Source organism: Rana temporaria, chromosome 3, assembly GCF_905171775.1.
Source record: "Rana temporaria chromosome 3, aRanTem1.1, whole genome shotgun sequence".
NCBI lineage: Eukaryota > Metazoa > Chordata > Amphibia > Anura > Ranidae > Rana > Rana temporaria.
Window position 1 is genome coordinate 10,207,189 of NC_053491.1, and position 13,902 is coordinate 10,221,090.

Here is a 13,902-nt window from a genome sequence, read left to right on the forward strand (position 1 = left end):
TTCGCTACGTCGCTGCTAGTCTAGTTTAGTTAGTCGTCGTTTGACCTGCCCTAACCTTACTCAGCAAACGTATTGCTGTTTAACCACTTAAGCCCCGGACCAAAATGCTGCCTAAAGACCCAAGGGGTTTTTACAGTTCGGGACTGCGTCGCTTTAACAGACAATTGCGCGGTCGTGCGACGTGGCTCCCAAACAAAATTGGCGTCTTTTTTTCCCCACAAATAGAGCTTTCTTTTGGTGGTATTTGATCACCTCTGCGGTTTTTATTTTTTGCGCTATAAACAAAAATAGAGCGTCAATTTTGAAAAAAATGCAATATTTTTTACTTTTTGCTATAATAAATATCCCCCAAAAACATATATAAACATTTTTTTTTCCTCAGTTTAGGCCGATACGTATTCTTCTACCTATTTTTGGTAAAAAAATTCGCAATAATCGTTTATCGGTTGGTTTGCGCAAAATTTATAGCGTTTACAAAATAGGGGATAGTTTTTTTGCATTTTTATTTATTATTTTTTTTTTACTACTAATGGCGGCGATCAGCGATTTTTTTCCGTGACTGGGACATTATGGCGGACACTTCGGACAATTTTGACACATTTTTGGGACAATTGTCATTTTCACAGCAAAAAATGCATTTAAATTGCATTGTTTATTGTGAAAATGACAGTTGCAGTTTGGGAGTTAAACACAGGGGGCGCTGTAGGAGTTAGGGTTCACCTAGTGTGTGTTTACTAGTGTAGGGGGGTGTGGCTGTAGGACTGACGTCATCGATCGTGTCTCCCCTATAAAGGGGATGACGCGATCGATGCGCCGACACAGTGAAGCACGGGGAAGCCGTGTTTACATACGGTTCTCCCCGTTCTTCAGCTCCGGGGAGCGATCGCGAGGGGGCGGCTAGAAACAAATAGCCGCGCCCTCGTCCCGGATCGCTCCCCGAGCGGACCCGACCTCCGCATGTACCGGGGGGGGTCCCGATCGGACCCCCCACCCACGTCTAGCAGAGGACGTACAGGTACGTGATTGTGCCTGTCCGTGCCCTTCTGCCGACGTAAATGTACATGAGGAGGTCGGGAAGTGGTTAAAGTATGGCCGTCGTGCCCGCGTCGAAATTTAACGTAGTTTGCGTAACACGTCCGGGAATAGGGAAGTACGCTACGCGCGTCGCCATTCGAAAAAATGGCGTCACGGCGCGCAAAGCACAACGGGAATTGCGAAACTGAGCGCAGTATGTCCGGCGCGGGAGCGCGCCTAATTTAAATGGCACACGCCCATTTGAATTGGCCCGCCTTGCGCCGGCGTAGGTTTTCATTGCAAGTGCTCTGTGAATCAGGTACTTGCGATGAAAACTTGCGGCGCTGTAACGTATCTACGATACGTTACGCCGCCGCTCACCTCATTCTAGGGCTAGAATTATGGCCCTATTTTCTTTGATGATCACGATTACCGTTTGGTATCAGGTTAGCGCACCTATTTCTTAATTAAGTACACACTACAGAAGGATGTGCTTTATTAATTTTTCATATCAGAGGTTTACAATTACAAATACAATATCAGTCCCCCTGACGCATTCAATTTTTTTTCTAAAAATGAAAAAAAAAATCCAACATGCAGAATGAGACCACTTGGTAGTTACCAAAGCGGGGGGGGGGGGGGGGGCTGAGTTTTGACACCCCTGCTTTACTGCATATACAGACCGATTTTACTGTTGTGCATTTAGTACAGGGCTTGACAAATTTGCTTGGAACCTAGGAGCCAGCTAAAAAAAAGTTAGGAGCCAGGAACGCGCCCCGTCCCGCCAAGCTCGCGTGCAGAAGTGAACACGTGACCAGCGCCCGCATACAAAATCGGTGTTCAACCCACACATGCGAGGTATCACCGCGATTGGTAGAGCGAGAGAAATAATTCTAGCCCTAGACCTCCTTTTAAAACATCGCCCATGGAGATTTTAAAGGGTAAAAGTTTGTCGCCATTCCACGATCGGACGCAATTTTGAAGCGTGACACGTTGGGTATCAATTTACTCGGCGTAACATTATCTTTCACAATATAAAAAAAATTGGGCTAACTTTACTAGTGTCTTATTTTTTTATTAAAAAAAGATTATTTTTTCCCAAAAAAAGGGCGCTTGTAAGACCGCTGCGCAAATACGGTGTGTCAGAAAGTATTGCAACGACCGCCATTTTATTCTCTAGGGCAGTGGTCTCAAAGTACCGGCCCGCGGGCCATTTGTGGCCCGCGGACCAGTTATAAATGGCCCGCAGGCAGGGCAGAAGTGGGGGGAGCAAAGAGGAAAATCTGGTGGTGAACCGTTGGTATTACAAGTTATTACCACCAGATGTGAGCTGGCGCCATCTGGTGGTGGCCGTTGGTATTACAAGTTAAGCATTACAAGTTAAACAGCAATTCTAATGTCATTTTACACTATTTTCACTGCCATCTTCTTCCCTCTAATTCAGTGTTTCTCAATTCCAGTCCTCAGGCTCCCCCAACAGGTCAGGTTTTCAGGATTTCCATTATTTTGCACAGGTGATTTGATCAGTTTCACTGCCTTAGTAATCACCACAGCCTTTTCATCTGAGGGAAATCCTGAAAACCTGACCTGTTGGGGGGGCCTGAGGACTGGAATTGAGAAACACTGCTCTAATTAGAACCCCCAAACATTATATATATTTTTTATTCTAACACCCTAGAGAATAAAATGGCGATCGTTGCAATACTTTCTGTCACGCCGTATTTGCGCAGCGGTCTTACAAGCGCACTTTTTTGGGAAAAAAATATTTTTTTTTAATTAAAAAATAAGACAACAGTAAAGTTATCCCCATTTTTTTTTTTATACTGTGAAAGATAATGTTACGCCGAGTAAATTTATACCCAACATGTCACGCTTCAAAATTACGTCCGCTAGTGGAATGGCGACAAACTTTTACCCTTTAAAATCTTCATAGGCGACGTTTAAAAAATTCTGCAGGTTGCATGTTTTGAGTTACAGAGGAGGTCTAGGGCTAGAATTATTGCTCTCGCTCTACCAATCGCAGTGATACCTCACATGTGTGGTTTGAACACCGTTTACATATGCAGGCGCTGCTCACGTATGTGTTCGCTTCTGCGCGAAAGCTCGTCGGGACGGGGCGGGTTTTCTGGCTCCTAACTTTTTTAGCTGGCTCCTAGATTCCGAACAAATTTGTCAACCCCTGGCTCAAAACACTAATGATTAGGGTCGAGGAGGCGGGGGGAACAGAGACGCACTTTTACAAAACCTGTGATTGGTTTGCTTGATCACCGCGGCAGGAATAATATCCCGTCGCTTGTAGCACCTGCCAAATGCAACCCCAGTTCCACGTCAATAGGGCCGCTCTGCAAAGCGTCCCGCAAAAACGCACGGTTGTGGCGTGCTAGTGCGGCAATCAAGGAGGTTAAAGTGCTAAAGAGGCGATACAGCGCCTCTTCGCTGCTCGTTAAATGATGGAAGCTCGTGCGAGTGAACCCTTATTAGAACACCGGGGCTGATCACATGGCAGGCCTAACCCACCTACGTAGCACACAGGAAGGGTTTGGAAGGCTTGCGTTGGGTTCCAAAAGGAGTAACTGGCAGAAGTTTACAATCAAGAACCCTTACCATGCACAAAGCGGAGAATATGAAAGCGGAGATTTCATTTGAAGCAATAACTGCGACGAGTCAAGACGCACAGAGGCCACCAAGTCATACGCTGGAGGCTTATCTGAGCACATGATGGCAAAATTCTAAGGCAGCGATCACTGAATATTTAAAGTGATTGTAAAGGTTCGATTTTTTTTTTTGTACCTCCACTGTGTAGCTCGTTTTGCAGAGTGGCCCCGATCCTTCTCTTCTGGTGTCCCCCAGCTCCTTCCTGCATCAGATAACCCCCTAGGGCAGGGATATGCAATTAGCGGACCTCCAGCTGTTGCAGAACTACAAGTCCCATGAGGCATAGTAAGACTGACAGCCATAAGCATGACACCCAGAGGCATGATGGGACTTGTAGTTGTTCAACAGCTGGAGGTCCGCTAATTGCTTATTCCTCCCCTAGGAAAAGTGCTCTCCTTACCCATCATTCTGCATCCATAGCTGCAGAATGCAGGACTAGGCCCCGCGTCATTGGATTTGATTGACAGCAGCGGAATCCAATGGCTGCGCGGCTATCAATCAATCCAATCAAGAGCCGAGAACCTGGCAGGGGAGTCACCATGATCAGGAAGGTGGTTCTCCCAGGGCGAGGCTCGGCCATTGCACTCCGGCTGTGCTGACCCCTGCGATTTCCCCAAATGCGGGAAACTCGACTGCATGATTTGTGGTAGCCCCACTACCACAAATCATGCAGTCGAGTTTCCCGCATGCGGGGAGGACTGCGTTCGCGCTTTCCCCTGAAAAAAAAAAAAAAAAAAAAGAGCCGTGAATCCCCGGGAAGAGAGTCAGCGCATCCTCGCCATGGGACATTCTAGGGCAGAGGTGCCAAACTCAATTTCATTGTGGGCCACATCCGCATTAGGATTGCCCTCAAAAGGGCCGGTTGTATCTGTAAGATTAGATGTCCTGCGCATCCCCTCCCCTTTACATTAGATGTGAAGAGCCCCCCCACCATCAGAAGTCCCCCACTCTCCCTTACATCACAGGGCACCCTCCTTTCCTTATGCTGCTGCTGCTGGGAAGAAGCTGGATGCATTGCTTGAAAGCAGAAAGTAAGGGTCTTGAGTAGGGCGAGGGCCACATGAAATGGTCCGGAGGGCCGGATTCGGCCCGCGGGCCTTGTGTTTGACACCTACGTTCTAGGGCCTTTAGGTGAGTAAAATGGGGACTGGTGACCGCCAGAAGTTTTTTCACCCTAATGCATAGGATGCATTAAAAGGGTAAAAAAAATAAAAAAAAAACTGACACACCTTGCAGTGTCCTCCCCCCCCGTTTTACTTACCCGAGCCCCCGAATTTCCATGGGCACAATCCCGCATCGCTCGCTCCACGCCTTCTCTGCTCTTCATTTGATAGATAGCAGCACAGCCATTGGCTCCCGCTGCTGTCAATCAAATGACGCGGGGGGACGGGGCCGAGTGTACGACACAGGAGCGTGCCCGCAAGGTAACCCCCTTGGGAGAAAGCTTCCCAGAGGGGGTCATTTAACAGCGGGGAGGAGCCGCGAGAGATCCCGTGGTACCCCAGAAGACGATGATCGGGGCCACTCTGTGCAAAACGAACTGTACAGTGGAGGTAAGTATATGTTTTTTTTTTTTAATAACAAACACACACAACTTAAATGCATAGTATCAATTTAAAGCGGGGGTTCCGCGGGTTTAAGTTTTTTTTTTTTTTAAAAGGTTTTTGGTGCTCTTACCTTGTGTAGGTAATCGCTCATCTGTCCCAGTCTTTCAGCCCGCTGCAGTGGTAATCGCGAGAAAACGATATTTTAGAAAATCCTAAGATGGACGTTACCATCTTTACTGTGGGCACTGTGAAGCCCAGTTCTTCTTCCGGGATGCGACGAATGCGGCGAATGCTGACACGCTGGCGAAGTCACATGACCCGCCTGACGTCACGTGACTCGCGAGATATCGCGGGATTTCGATACAGCGCGTCTTCTGGGATCCCAGGAGACAAAGCGCCGACGGGGGATTTTGGAAAACCACGCCCACTCCCGCGGAGAATAGTGAGTGACAGCTCACAAAAGGGCCTTGTTTCAAGGTAAGGAGGCCGATTAAAAACAAACAAAAAAAAAACTAATACATAGTGTACTATGGCAGAAGTTATTAAGAAGCAGAACTTGTATATTAGGGTGAACCTCCGCTTTAAGGTGAAAAAACAGGAGGGTTTATAACCCCTTTTAAGTTCTTGCATGGACAGCGTAGGAGAATCCAATCATATCTGCATAATTATATTGAAGAAAAAGGAACAGGCTGCACACCATGACTGGAATCCAAAATCCTTTATTGGGACATCCAAGAGTGACACCGCAGGACCAGAGTGTGCCTGTAGATTTTGGATTACAGTCATGGGGCACACTCCGGTCCTGCGGTGTCACTCTTGGATGTCCCGGTAAAGGATTTTGGATTACAGTCATGGGGCCAGATTCACAAAGAGATACGACGGTGTATCTCCTGATACACCATCGTATCTCTGACTTACACTGGTCCTATCTATGCGCCTGATTCATAGAATCAGTTACGCATAGATATGGCTAAGATCCGACAGTGTAACACTTTCAATGTTCAATTTGAAAATGGCGCCGGGGGCGTTCCCGCTGATTTACGTTGAATAATATTTAAATCAGCGAGATACGCGAATTCACTAACGTACGCGGACCCGACGCAGTGTTCTTACGACGTTTCCGTAGCGGCTTTTCCGACGTTTACTTACCCCTGCTTCTATGAGGCGCAGCCAATGTTAAGTATAGCCGTCGTGCCCGCGTCGATTTTAAATTTTTTAACGTCGTTTGCGCAAGTCGTTCTCGAATACGGATGGACGTCGTTTACGTAAGCGTCGAAACCACCGACGTCCTAGTGACGTCAGTGGGAGCAATGCACGTCGGGAAATTCCGCGGACGGCGCATGCTCATTTAAATCGGGGCGGGAACGCGCCTGATTTAAATAGTACTCCCCCTAGCCGCGGAATTTGAATTCCGCTGGGGGATTTACGATCCGCCGCCGCAAGTTTGGAGGTAAGTGGTTTGTGAATTACCCACTTGCCTCTCAAACTTGCGGGAGCGGATCTTAATTCACGTAGATCGAGCGGATCTATAGATCCGCTGATCTACGTGAATCTGGCCCATGGTGTGCAGCCTGTTTCTTTTCTTACATATTGATTGTGGAGGCGAGCCGGGGCGGGCAGCCACATATTCCATTAGGCTTCCTCATCTCACCTGGAGCGCTAAGCATCCTTTGTTTCTATTGCATAATAATATCGCTGGAGGAAAAATATTACCCAATGCCCCATTACGGTCTTGGTAACCGAGCGTCAGAATGGAGAAGAAAGGGGATTAAAGTGGCTTTGAACGTTGCATGGTTGTTGGTGGCAGAAAATCCCTGTGTGTTTGTCTGTGTCCATGTGGGAGTAGTTTCATAATTATCAACCAGCTGTCGCACCTGCAGGACAGTAATGAGGAAAGCTGCTGGCTCTACATCCCTTTAGAAGAGGAGATTTCCTATAGGGAGTATCTAACCAAACATGACATTGTTGTTGCAGGGGGATGTTCAAAATCTGACTTGTATCTTAGTGCAGACTTCTGGAAAAGAAAATCAGTGAGCCAATCACACAAGCAGGAAATTATATTTCTGTGGGGCATTCTGTGTAAACAACACCTCCAGGTGGCCACACTGCATTGCATTTCACAAAAAATGACAGCGTTGCAGATTGAAAAGGAAAGGCAATTGTTAAAGTGGTTGTAAACCCTTTACAACCTCTTTATGCTACAGGTAAGCCTACATTAAAGCTTACCTGTAGTCACCCAGGATATCTCCTAAAGCTGCATGGTTTAGGGCAGGGATATGCAATTAGCGGACCTCCAGCTGTTCCAAAACTACAAATCCCATCATGCCTCTGCCTCTGGGTGTTATGCTTGTTGCTGTCAGAGACTTGCTATGCCTCATGGGACTTGTAGTTCTGCAACAGCTGGAGGTCCACTAATTGCTTATCCCTGGTTTAGGAGATATCCCCTGTATGTGCCGATGTTATCGACACATGCACACTAAAGCAAGCTGAAGCAATGGCACAGCTTCAGTCCGTGTGCCGTTACCCGCGGCTGCGGCACGTAGGAGGGCTTTAAAACAAGCCACCCCTGACCTCTCTAGCTGCATGTTAAGGTAAAGTTATGTATTCTCAAAGATCACCGCTAGTGATTAGCGTAAACATGCCGTGGCCGCAACTGTCACTACGCCTGCCAAACACAACCTATTCAAAACAATGGGACTGCCCTGCAAGCGGTTGCGGACCACAAGTGCAGGGATAAAAAGGTGGTCAAAAACAGGTGATAAAACACCTCCGCGCCGCTGTTCAAATGCTCTGTTAAAGTTATCCGCTCTTTAGAGATCAAAGCAAAAATGCAAATGGTCCAAAGCAAAAATGCAAATGGTCCAAAGCAAAAATGCAAATGGTCCAATGCAAAGTTGCAAATGGTCCCTAAAACATATTTTAGCAGCTAACTGTTCCATAGCCTACATTATAACATTTTGAATATTAATGGGTTTATGTTTTTGTGCAGCGATTATGACCTACCCGTGTTACATAACTATCCATCTCAGAAGCTCTCGGTAGAACGGCCCTTAGACAAGCATGAAGATCACCGAGCACGCATATCGGCACACATCATTCCACAGTATTCAGTTTGTGTCTGCTGAAGTCACTCACATCCGACGTGTCCCGCTCAGACCCTTCTTTGGCACATTGATAGTGGCTGAGAGCAGAGATCTATATCTACGACACTCACAGATCTTCAGGCCCGTCTTAGAACAGCGCAGGAGGAAGTGACATGTGCACAGCAAAATAACCCCCCCCCCCCCGAAAGGAAGAAGTCCTAGTGATGAAGGCGTGCCTGTATGCATATACAAGTTCTGCTAACAATAGCCGTTAATTTAAACAATGTCGTCATTCCAGTTTACTGGCCCTTAAGGGTGCAACTGAAGCTGCCATGTTTTGATTTAAAGTGGAATTCCAGTCATACCCCAAGCTTAAATCTACTCCCACATCCATTCCAAGAATATTCTATCCACCCTGTAAAAAGGAATGATGCTTAAATCTACCCCATTCTGAAGCTGCGCCGATGACACATGACCAGCTTTAATGCAGAGGCAGCGGCTGCACGATGACGTCACCCATAGGCTTACTATGTCGGCGCTGGGACCTGATCATGTGATCGGACTGGAATGGCCTCAGAATAGGCAAGCACAGACGTCTTTCCTTTATAGGGTACGGAAATCCCCATAGTAAGCCTATAGGTGACGTCATCGCGCAGACTCTGCAACTGTTGCTGCTCCCTCCTCTACACTGAAGCCAGGGCTGGGATCCGATCATGTGACCGGAGCAGAGCGGGCTCAAACTAGGCAAGTATAGACATCTTTCCTTTACAGGGTACAGATGTCCCCCATAGTAAGCCTAAGACCCGGGTCACACTGGGGCGACACGACAGCCGCCTGACGTGTCGCGTCCCATTCAAAGCAATGGAACCGTTCTAATAGGAGCGGCGCAAATCGCTCAGACTTAGAAAAAAGGTTCCTGTAGTATTTTGGGGGCGGCTCGGGGCGATCTGCATTGACTTCTATACAGAAGTAGTTTTGCGAATCGCCTCTGAAGTCATCCTCAGGACGACTTGCAGAGTCGCGCCGCCTATGTGTGAACCGACTCTATGGGTGACGTCATCGCACAGACTCTGCAACTGATTGTTGCTCTCTCCTCTACACTGAAGCCAGGGCTGGGATCCGATCATGTGATTGGAGCAGCGCAGCCTCAAACTAGGCAAGTATAGACATCTTTCCTTTACAGGGTACAGATGCGCCCCATAGTAAGCCTATGGGTGATGTCATTGCGCAGACTCTGCAACAGCTGTTGCTCCCTCCTCTACACTGAAGTCAGGGCTGGGATCCGATCAGGTGACCGGAGCAGAGCGGCCTCAAAATAGGCAAGTGTAGACATCTTTTCCTTTACAGCAGTGGTCATCAACCCTGTCCTCAGGGCCCACTAACAGGCCAGGTTTTGCCAGATAACTGACATCATTTTGCTGCTCAGTGATTGCAGTATTCTAGTCTGCATCTCCCCAAGGTAATACATAAAACCTGGCCTGTTAGTGGGCCCTGAGGACAGGGTTGATGACCACTGGTTTATAGGGTACAGACAACCCCATAGTAAGCCTATGGGTGACGTCATCACGCAGACTCTGCAACTACTGTTGTTGCCCTCTCTTCTCTACACTGAAGCAATGGCTGGGATCTGAACATGTGATCGGAGCAGAGCGGCCTCAAAATAGGCAAGTATAGACATCTTTTCCTTTACAGGGTACAGATTCCCCCCCATAGTAAGCCTATGGGCGACGTCATTGCGCAGACTCTGCAACTGCTTTCTCTTTTACACTGAAGCCGGCGTTGGAACCCGATCGTGTGACCAGACTCAGAATGGGCAAGTATAGACATCTTTCCTTTACAGGGTACGGCTGCCTCATAGTAAGCCTATGGATGACGTCATCGCGCAGACTATGCATTGGTTGTTGTTGCTGCTCTCTCCTCTACACTGAAGCTGGAGATGTGACCGGAGCAGCTTCAGAATAGGCAAGTATAAGAACCTTTCCTTTTACAGTGTAGGCAAAAAAGTCGTAGAAAGTGGGGGGGGGGGGGGGGGGTGGGCGTAGATTTAGACTTAGTTGAGGAATGAATGGAATTTCACCTTAAAGCAATTCCATTACCAGATCAAAGGGGTGCTTAAAAGGAAAAAAATCTACAGAAGTATAACAAAAAGAAAACCCTTTTCTTAGTTTTGGATAGTGTGAAGAGACAGGAAGTGAAGGGAAATCTCCCTAATGGGACACAGATTGCAGAAAAAGAAAAACCTGACAGGTGTTATTATAACCCTCCCTTATTCTATCCAAAATTGTATAAAAGTTTAGCCTTTTGCTCTACTTCAACCATATGATAAGGAGTAGAACCCCTGTCAGGTTTCTAGTGCTGTACGTGTCCCCATTACGGAGATTCACTCGCTACATTTACCCTAACCACCGAAACAGGAATAGAGGGGAAATCTTCCAACGAGGACACTAGTTCACTTTGAAAGGAATTCCCTCACTTCCTGTTTGGGTTATGGGACAGGAAGTAAAGGGAAATCTCCTTAACGGGACACTCGGTTTGCGAGTGTCAACTGGCAAGACGAGCAGAATTCAAGCTAAATGGGCCTGCAGTACCTCATTTGGCCTGAGGTACGGGGGCACAGGAGCCGAGAAAAGCCAAACATTGGCCTGCAGTACCTAATTTGGCCTGAGGTACGTGGGCGCAGGAGGCGAGAAAAGCCAAACATTGGCCTGCAGTACCTCATTTGGCCTGAGGTACAGGGGCGTAGGAAACAAGCCAGAGAGTCCTCTGACTTTTTTTGCGCTCTGGCGCCCCCCCTCACCTCCGCATTCGGTATTGCATCCCATTGAAGTCAATGCGGAACAAATTATTTTCGTTGCCCATTAACTCAATGGGAAAAACTCGCTTTGATATGCGAGTACTTTGGATTATGAGCATTCTCCTGGAAAGGATTATGCTCGTAATCCTAGGTTTAACTGTAAAAGTTTAGCCTTTTGCTCTACTTCAACCATATTATGAAAACGTGTAAATAAAAAGGCGACAACACATTCAGGCCTCTTACATGGGCATAGAGTTGTGGGTAAGGGTAGGGAACACCTTTCAATATATTTTTTTGCCGGTTGTGTCCCATTGACAAGATTTACCCTTGCTTCGTGTTCTGACGACAATTGCACATTTTTTAATTTTTCATGAATGCAGAGCATTCTGATTGGACGAGGTGGTAAGCGGAGACATCACGATCGCCACCTCATCCAATCACAAATGCTTGGCATTTGAGTGAATGCAAAGTGACCTTCTGTAACAAAGCAGGTAACCTCCTGTGATCACCAAGCAGCTGATCGGCACGGGACACAGAAGAGAAAGGTGTAGTAGTGAAGAGTGAGTTTAGTGATCAATGTACTAGCGCTGCCTACTACTACAGCGATTTCCAGATTTCGCAGGGATCCCATAGGAATGGCATACTAGTTCTACTAGCCCAAGCTGGAACAATGTAACAACTGCCATACCTAAACTTTAAATAGGACACATAATTAGAGATAACCAAATCTGAAGTGGAAGTAGGAACTATTGCTGCACCAACTCCAGTCCTCAAGATCCACCAAATTTTCACACATTATGACTTCTAATTAAAAATAACAATAAAAGCATAGAATTAAAGTACAACTAAAAGACAAAACTCTTCCCCCATTTTGGATAAAGGAAGGGTTATAATAACCCCTTTCAGTTTTTCTGCCATCTGTCCCATTGGGGAGATTTCACTTCACTTCTTTTCCCATAGCTAAACAGGAAAGGAAATCCCTGCGAATTAAAAGGGAAATCACCAGAACTAGCATCCCCATTGGAAGATTACATTTCTTTTCTTGGGGCGTTTCATCAGATTAGGCGACCTGTCAGAATTTGTAACGGAAGTGACAATCCGTTGTCGCCATCTTGCTACACACCCCTTCACAGTAAGGATACTGGAGGTGTACCAAGATGGCGGCGACTGAACTTCTGTTACAAAATTCTGATGGGTCGCAGAATCTGAAGAAACACTGGCAACCCAAGATTTGGATTTTTGTTTTACTTTCAATGTTCTATGTAAAAACAGGCCACAGAGGGCGAATCTCCCCCCCTACCGTGTTTCCCTGAAAATAAGCCTGGGTCTTATATTAATTATGCCAACAAAAGACACAGTGGGGCTTATTTTCGGGGTAGGTCTTACCATGTAATGTGCTGTCTTCTCTCCCCCTCCCTGCCTGTCGGGAATCCCCAGTGTGAATCGAGTTAAAATGCTTGTAAAATCCTACAATCCACTCTATTACAGTATTATATAATGTACAATGTGTGTGTTTCTGTAATATAATTGTGCCAAACCTTTGTTATAGCGCCATTCTGCGCTTCTGTGACCCGCCGGAGCTCTCTTCCCCGCAATTATATTACAGAAACACACACATTGTACATTATATACTCCTGTAATAGAGTGGATTTTACAAGCATTTTTAACTAGGGCTTATTTTCAGGGTAGGTCTTATATTGCAGCTCTCCTGTAAAATAATGTTAGGTCTTATTTTCAGGGTAGGTCTTACTTTTGGGGAAACAGGGTAAAATCTGACAGGGGTTCAACGCTTCCAGTCCATCCAACAATAAAGTTTTGCCTTTTAGTTAGGCTCCATTCACAGCTAGGCGTTAGCGAATTCGGAAAGAATCTTGATCCTAAAACGCTGGGCAAAATATATATTTATTACAAATTCGACAATGCTTTAACTTTCAATGGTACCTAAACGTGGGTGCAATTTTGGCCGTGATAAATCGCACTGTGGCAAACCACAATGCGTGAAGTGGTTGCCCCAAAAGAAACTCCTGCTCCTTTGAGTGCCAAGCTTCTCTAAACAAAATGGCACCTGAACAAGCGTTGTGAGATTTGATTTTGCACAGCGTTTTGGGGAATCGCAGGCAGAATCACGTCAATGGTGCCTGCAAATGCCCAGGTGTGAATGGATCCGTAACCATGGTATGGTTTGCTACTCTTAAGCCTCGTACACACGATCGGATTTTCCGACAACAAATGTGTGCGCGAAGGAAGGGCTATCTCGGATATTCCGACCGTTTGTACGCTCCACCTGACAATTGTTGTCAGAATTTCCGACAACAAACGTTTTATAGCAATGCTTTCAAATTTTTCCGACAACAAAATGTGTCTCGTCGGTTATCTGATCGTATTTATACAAGTCCGTCTGCCAAAATCCAAAGTACAAACACGCATGCTCGGAAGCAATGCTAACCATAACAAAACATTAGCAGAAGTTGCCCAAAGGGTGGCGCTAAAGAGCTGAAAAAACACGTCGTTTTGTGTATGTTGGCTGAAAAAATTCTGCAGAACAAGTTCACAGCCAACGCCCTTCGCAACAAAAATTCCACGGATTTGTCCAATGGAAATCCGATCGTGCGTACGAGGCTTTACGCTTACCATGACAAAGGACTGCTGTTGGACCCACACGGTTAAACAAATCACTGTAGATCAGGGGCCTCTCAAACTGGCATCCCTCCAGCTGTTGCAAAAACTACAAGTCCCATCATGCCTCCGCGAGTCATGCTTGCAACTGCCAGCCTTGCAAAGCCTCACGGGACCAGTAGTTTCGCAACAG

The 13,902-nt window shown here is 46.6% G+C and overlaps 1 pseudogene; it reads left to right on the forward strand.

The window, feature by feature from the left end:
- The first annotated feature begins 4,186 nt into the window (after positions 1–4,186).
- On the forward strand, positions 4,187–4,321 carry LOC120933865 (annotated as a pseudogene).
- The last annotated feature ends 9,581 nt before the right edge of the window (positions 4,322–13,902 follow it).